The sequence below is a fragment of the Octodon degus genome, unplaced genomic scaffold, assembly GCF_000260255.1.
Source record: "Octodon degus isolate 3935 unplaced genomic scaffold, OctDeg1.0 scaffold00315, whole genome shotgun sequence".
In the NCBI taxonomy this organism is placed as follows: Eukaryota; Metazoa; Chordata; class Mammalia; order Rodentia; family Octodontidae; genus Octodon; species Octodon degus.
This window is the reverse complement of record NW_004524891.1, coordinates 244,400-252,205: the sequence shown is the minus strand read 5'-3', so window position 1 is coordinate 252,205 and position 7,806 is coordinate 244,400. Positions and strand designations below refer to the sequence as shown.

General features: G+C 44.9%; 3 pseudogenes across 1 annotated transcript; 1 reads left to right on the top strand and 2 right to left on the bottom strand.

Annotated features, from left to right (window-relative positions):
* Positions 1-275: 275 nt before the first annotated feature.
* Positions 276-2,500, bottom strand: LOC111814437 (annotated as a pseudogene).
* Positions 990-2,276, bottom strand: LOC101583111 (annotated as a pseudogene). Its single transcript, XR_001116960.2, has one exon. The product of XR_001116960.2 is annotated as a 60S ribosomal protein L3 pseudogene (transcript).
* A 194-nt stretch (positions 2,501-2,694) lies between the features above and the next one.
* The window catches only part of LOC101582698, a 6,472-nt pseudogene continuing 1,360 nt past the window's right edge, over positions 2,695-7,806 (top strand).

Here is a 7,806-nt window from a genome sequence, read left to right as displayed (position 1 = left end):
ACATCTTTTAGTTATAACAAACCATTTTTTTCCCAAAGGGCCATATTACTTTATTTATAATAGTAAGAAACTGGAAACGAATGTCTGATAGGAGACTTATTTTTAAAAAAATCACAGAAGCAGAAATTTTAAGCTTTAAAATGGAACTGTGACCCATCATTAAAAATATTTTGCCAAAGTATGTGGAGATCTAACTTCTATTTCCTCCACTTCTTACTCATTCTTACACGGACTAACTTAGCCTATTTTATTGAGAAATCTTAGTCAAACAGAAAACACATCTACAATGTGTTGCCACCCGATTCCACAGCCTGCAAGTCAGAGTAGCCCTCCTCTCCTGTCCCAAGGGCAGGAGCACCGAGCGAAGACAGACTCTTCTTTCACAGTGCGCTGTGCTGTCAGCAAAAGAGCTGCATACGCTGGTGCCAGAGGGTGCTCCAAGGGAGGCCTCCTGTGAGTGACTCCAAACCACCAATCTGGAACAGGAGCGGCATAACCACTCTTCATCTATACAAAGCATTTTTAGTCTATTTTATTTTCATGTCTTCTTTTCAGTATCCAAAACTTTAGCCAACAGCTCTTGTGTTTCAGCCGTGAGGGGAGCGTGTGAAAACCTGCAATGCTCTCCCTGGTAACATTTTGTTCCCGTGTGGTAAAACTTGCAAGGATACTCATTATGCAAATACAGGCAGTCTTCACCTCGGGTACAATATCCCTGCACATAAAACTTACACATTTCCTGTTTCTTTTCCATCTCTGTATCACGATCAAACTTACACTGCTCTCCCTTAATACATTTCCTTTTGAGAAAATACTTGCCAACTTTCTTCCCCTTGCGTTCCACTGTGTGCTGGTTGATGAATCCCTGAGTCATTCTCACATGCTGCTGCTTCTCCTTAGCCTCACCTCCTCATCCTGGGGACAGTTCCTCTTCACTAAGGCATCTGGTCTTCTGTCTCCATTGCCAGCCTGTTTTTTTTTTCCCCCCCCACTGGAAAACAGCTTTCATTGTGACCCCCACCAGCCATGAAGGTATTCTTTCCGTTACACGCCTTCTTCCTTAGCAATGCGGTCCTTCTTGAGTGGTCCCATGAACGCCTTCTTCTCCTCCATGGTCTGGAAGCGGCCATGGCCGAACTTGGAGTTGGTGTCAATGAACTTGAGGTCAATCTTCTCCAGAGCCCGCCATTTGGTCTGCACCAGCAAGGACTTGCGGAGGGTGAGCACCCGCTTCTTGGTCCCCACCACACAGCCTTTCAGCATGACAAAGTCATTGGTCACTTCACCATAATGGACAAAGCCACCCAGAGGGTTGATGCTCTTGTCAGACAGGTCGTAGTCGGTGGAGGCATTGTTCTTGATCAGCTTGCCATCCTTGATGAGGTAGCCCTGACCAATCTTATAGATCTTCTTGTTTATCTCTGTGCGGTGATGGTAGCCCTTTTGTCCAGCATGGGCCACAGAGAAGGCCACACGGGAAGGGTGCCATGCTCCAATACAGGCAACCTCGCGCAGCCCTCTGTGGGTCTTGCGGGGCAGCTTCTTGGTGTGCCAGTGACTGGTGACCCCTTTGTAGCCTTTGCCCTTGGTCACACCAATGACATCAATCATCTCATCCTGTCCGAACACCTGGCTCACAGGGATCTGCTGCTCCAGCCTCTCCCGGGCCCAGTCTAGCTTCTTGGCCACGGTGCTGCCATTCACCTGGATCTCCATGAGGTGGGCCTTCTTCTGCCTGAGTGGGAGCAGGCGCATCTGGGTGTGGGCAATTATGCGGATGACCTGGCAGTACTTCTTCATGCTGCTGAAGTCCTTGTCCAGCTGCTTCTTGCCCATGTCATCCTGCCATTTCTTGCAGTACTTGGTGAAGGCCTTCTTCTTAGATTTATGCCAGTTCTTATAGAAGCGCCTTTTGCACTCATCACTGATATGCTCTGCAAAGACTGTCTTGAAGGTTCGTAGGCCTCGAGGAGTTTCTACATAGCCCACAACACCTACAACCACCATAGGTGGTGTCTCCACGATAGTCACGGCCTCCACAACTTCCTTCTTGTTCACCTTGGATCCAGGCCTATCCACTTCACGCACGATGTGGGTCATGCCAGCCTTGTAGCCCTGAAAAGCTGTGAGGTGGATGGGCTTGGAAGAGTCATCTTTGGGGAAGCTCTTCACCTTGCCTCGATGCCGGCTGCTGCGCTTCCGAGGCAAGAAGCCCAAGGACCCATGTCTGGGAGCCGAGAACTTCCTGTGAGACATGTCGTTGCCATGTCCCGCCGGTAGAGCGCCAGCCTGTTTTTGTTTCACTTTCTTCTGTTTACCATTCTTATGACAGGGTTTAAGATTTTTATTTTTTGGTTTAAAAGTTTTCATCAGAGTCTGAGGCTGGTTTTTTGCCGAGGGCCGGGTTGGGAGGTTTTGAGAAAAGATTTTCAAAATCCATGACTCGGATGGACGCCAGCTGGGGAGCTAACAGACTGAGAGGCAGAAGAGCCGGGGAACCCGGTGCAGTGCGCAACAAACCATTTTAAAATGATAACAACTTAATGTGATCATAGAGAAAAGAGACAGAAAGAAGAAAGAATATACTAGTAAAACCTACACTTTCAGGGCTTGGGCTGTTGGTTGTGGGCCTAGAGGGGGCTGCAGGGCTGAATCTGCATGGACACCAGGCCGAGGCAGTGCCATGGGCTTGGGATGGAGGCTCAAGCTGGCTATAGCCTGGGATAAATTTTAAAAATCTTTAAATTTATTGGTACAATTTAGGTACATACACTGATCACATTCATTGTAGGAAATTTGTAGCTGTGTATGACATGCCCTGATTTGCCCTTTTCCTCCTTCCCATTTCCTTCCCCTTCCTTCAACTCCTCTTGCCCCTTGTTTTCATTTTATACTTCTCATTTTTTCTTTTCCCTTTCTTCCTCCCCAGCCTCCTTTTCCTTTTGAACAATTTCTTCCAATTTCATAGTATTTATCATACAATTTGATTCTTATTTACACCTTCAGGTTCTTATACCAGAAAGACAATGTGATATTTACACATGTGTGTCTGATTTATTTCACTTACAGATGCTTTCTGCTTTTTTCAGCTGCTGCAGTGGTGACCTCATGGTGGCACAGATGTCCTTGATTCTGGGAGTCATGATGGATACTACCTAAGTTGGAAAGACGGACGCCAGTTCCTGAGCAGGCCTCACTGGTGCAGGAGAGGCAGCCACAGACCCACCGGGAAGCTGCCTCCCCTGGCCGAGGCATGGAGTCTGGAACACAACCACCACTATTCTGGCTTCTGTGAAGCAGCAGGAGCTTCAGTTTCACTGACTCACCCAAGAACTGGAGGTGGAAAGGCTGACCATTGCCAGTCATCTAGAAAGATGTAGGCTTGAAGCAGCATCACCAAGTATCGCCAGCACTGGCTCAACTGAGAAGTCATTTCTGTGGAGGTAAACAGGTGTGCCAAATGCTGGTATAAACAAACGTAGTGCCTTGGATGCTGTCCAACCCAACAGCTATCCCAACAGGGCAGAGCCAGAATAAGGAACCCTCTATTCTCTAGAGCATACATCTCTGCATGAAAGTGAGGGATCACTGGGTAACTCAAGATCAATGCAAATGAAATTTTATTCCAACAGTAGATACCATTATTTCAACAACCATACAGTGAGCAAGACAGACAATAGCTGCATTCATTCATAGGATGAATGAATGGCATCTGGTGAGGTCAAGGGCTGAAGGGCAAACACTGGTTCGCACAAGCATGTCTCCTTCAAGGGGGTTACCGAGACTTCACTGGATAGTATATTTGGCTCTCCATCAGTGACAAACTCCCAATCTCTGTACCCCAGTGGATATTCCTTTACCACACTACCTGCTCAGTGGGTAGCCTCTGCCTATTCACAGAAATTCACCTTCCTAACAGCTGTGCATATATTGGGACAGTCATCTGTAGGACCTCCAATCCCAACGGACCCACCCCTCAGTACCAACCACCACCAGAGTGGGTTCCCCACTGATGCTGACAGATTCACAGACTTGAGTAGCTTCTCCATTCCAAGGCCAGGTGGGATTGTTGTCCCTAAATGCTCAGGGTTGCCTGCTCTACATATGTGGGACCTTCCCTGTAAGGAAGGCTCTGTTTGTGACATGCGGAAGTTCAGATGAAAGGGTGGCTCCACCATGGCCATATAGCTGAGGGGACTTCAGGGTTCCTGTACTAGTCAGCTTGGGTGAGACCTTCGTTCAGCTGTCTCCTGACTTGTGTGTCATATCTATATATGAAGGGAGAACTTTTTACAGCCCGCTGTACAGCAGTCTGAACCAGGGAATCATGGAGCTCCAAGGATCTCAGCATTGTATCGCACAGGCACAGGTGTTGGGAATCTACCTCCAGTCAAGGAAACACCCTTACACACTGAAGAGATAATTATATTCTGAACACAACAGCTACCTATGAAGACCCCTACAGGCCAATACAGTACTGACTACAAGAGTAAATTACAACAGGCTTCAGCCTGTAGCACCAGCTGATGATGGTGCAACTAGGTCCTCATCAATGCACAGCTTTCAGAAAGACTCCAGGCAACTTGCCAGCATGATCTCGAGTTGCCTGAAGTCATTCATATGAGGCAGCACCAGTCCCCTGCTGCCCAGGCAAATGCAATGGGCTCCCTGCCACACCTGTATTTTGGTGACAATGAAGTGAAGGTGGAGGTGCAGTGGTGGGGGCATCAAGCATCTGGTTCATCTTTTGGGCCACAGAGTTTTAAAAGTTCAGAAGAATGCTTGTGGTGGCCTTTGAAATCTTGTTTTTGGCAAGCCTACAGAAGTAAAATAGCAGTGAAGAATGTGGTATACCTACCTTGTTGCAATTGTTGAGGAAATCTATTGATGCAGAAGTGAGGGGGCTTATTACAGGAGTCCTTTGGAATTTATCCTCATGTGATGCCATAAAGATGACAATCATTTGAGATACTCCCTCAACCTTAAACATTATGATTGTTCCACATTCTGGGTAGAATAACTTATTTGATGATGATCATAAAATTAAGTTTCAGGCTTCACTAGTTCTGTCTAACACAACAGGCTGCCTGAGGAACTCAGTTCTGCAGGAGAAGAAGCCTGGAAGCCAATGTGATGCTGTGATGGGCTGGGAGGCTTACTGCTGTCTGTGGTCCACACGTGTGCATACATGGTGGAGAACTGCATGTGCGCCCTGAAGATCCTGTCCTCTCAGCTGAAACTGGTGGTCCCGTAGGCCTACCTGCTTAGACTGAATGAACTGGAAGACTTATTAGCAAAAGAGCCTCCCAGAAAAGGCTCTGAGTCAAGGTGCTGGGGGAAGAAGAAGAAAAATAAAAGAGACTTCTACAAGAAGGTCAGTGGGATGGACATGGTCCTGTCCCAAGACTGTCAAAGTCCCCCAGAGGGGTTGAGATGTTGTGGCATCCATCAGTGGTATAACTGTAGTGGACTCTTCTAGCAGCAAGTGCTAACCCAGCCACCATCGAAGGCTCTGCCTGAGTGCTCCAGAACTTCTCTCTGTGAACTGGAAGTTTGCAGCATACATCTGGGCAACTGTCTGAAAAGCAAAAGGGCTCCTCATCCTTGTTGAACTTCTGAGGAAGATAACCATGGAGTTGTCTCTTCTCTGGCAACTGCCTTGTGGAGTATGGCTTTTGATGTGCACAACAAGGAGCTCATAGGTGAATATGCCATGTGAGACATGGTCACTCAGCTTCCTGGTGGCAGTGGTCCCAGGATGCCCTCTGAGGAGATCATGGGAGCCATCTGCTGTGCTCTGAGCAAGGTGACAAGCAAAAACACAGAGAATGCTAAAGCCCTGGCTAACTTGGGAGAATAGAGAAGCTGATGAATATAATAAAAGGCAGAGGCTACAGATCCTCTCTGAAGGTAGTGAAGGCAGCAGCCCAGGTCTTGAATATAGCATGGCGATATTGGACTTCTGGTTTTATAAAAAGTATAGGTGAAATCACAACCATTTTATTGTACCCATGTCAACATTAGAGTGAGACTGATTCAAATCACCTCCTTCCTTGTCCATTACCATCCAAAAGATGTCACTCATCATTTAGTCAGCATCAACTGTTATGTCACGATGAGTACAACAGAAAGAACTTTGATGCACACAGATTGTGTTTGCAGTCTCCTCATAGCTCTGAAGATCCTTATTTTATTTTATTTTATTTATTTTGTTCCATAATTTTATTGAAAAACAAATAGCAATGAGACAGTTTCAAACCAAATTGGTAGGACAGTTTCAATAATTAACACATTGCATACTCTCTTCCTAGGAGCCAAAAAATTTGGCTGTACAAAGATGCAGACATGATATCCTACTTACAAACACTATTAAAACAAATCTCTCTGTTCATTAAGAGAATGTAACTGTATATCTATCCTAACCATTTTGAATACACAGATGCAAAATGGACATTCATCTGTATCCTCTTTTTTGTTTAGTTCTGTCATTTGAATATTATAGGTGTGTAAACTCAGCAAAATATTCTAAAAGAGTCCAGTAGTCCATAATAGTATTGGGTTTTTCGCTTGACTGGCAGAGGCAGAAATTGTTGACCTGAGTGTCCTACAGCTCAACAAAACAGCGTGGCTTTACTTCTTATACTTTCTTTTTATACTTTTCTGCTGGATGGTTAAGGAATCTGTGTGCCGCACTGGTAAGGCTCCTATGCAATTGAAAACTTCCTCAGCACATGTGAAAATCAATACTGTCAACTAAATTATATGTTAGTTCTTGCTGATGGACCATGTCAGGCAACAATACAATGCCACAAACAAGTCCATGAAATTCAATAAAAATGTTCAAAGTCCTGCTGCCCAGATGTCTTTGTTTATGCACTCTCATGCAATCATCAAAATAGAAATATTGTTTTAGATTTTTAAAGCATGGCATGCTATATGTCATTATAGCATTAGATTATTTGTAACTTCTACATATGCATTATAGTGCATGGAATTCATAGAGATTAGATGCAGTCATTCTTTTCAGTGCTGTCATGGTCTATTTTCTTACACAGATTTATTGAAGATAACGGACACATCTTATACTTGGCTCATGATCCCAGGTATTTTCATGGAGTGGTACAACGATCACCATAAAGAATTTTGTAATATTTGCATTGCATCAAAGAGGAAACCCATAGCCATTATTAATTATTCTTCAAATTGTTCTCTGAATACCCATCCTCTCTGTGTCTTACCCCCAATTTTGACAAATCATTTATCAACATTTTGCTTCAATATTGCTACCTGCAGATCTACCTCTTAACTGCTATCTGGACCCAGCATCCAGTTGGGACCGTGGTAGAAGGCCAGTTAGTTCCCCTCTTTGAGCAGTCAATTAAAAATTTCTCTCATCAAGTTCCTGTACTCTGAGGCCACAATACACCTACTTATATTGCTCTAGGACAAGGCACCCAATCCTAGGAACAAACCCTAGGCCTCTGACCTGGTAAAACTATTCAGCCATTTTGCAAGGAGCTCATAAAATTTAGCTAATCTCTATTTGTCATCCTTTAGCTTCCCTTAAAACTCCTGTTAGCTAGTGCAGGCATGCAGCTCCCATGTCCTTAAGATAGCAACCTTCTTTGATGCAGAAATGTATATCAATTTTTTAAAATTCTAAGTTACACATGAAGCTGCCAATAAAAAGAAACATAATTTTCAAATGCAATTTATGAAATTTAGAAGACTACCAGGGGGGCTGGCGAGATGGCTCAGTGGTCTAAAGCACCTACATGGAACAAGCTTGGCAAAGCACAGGGACCA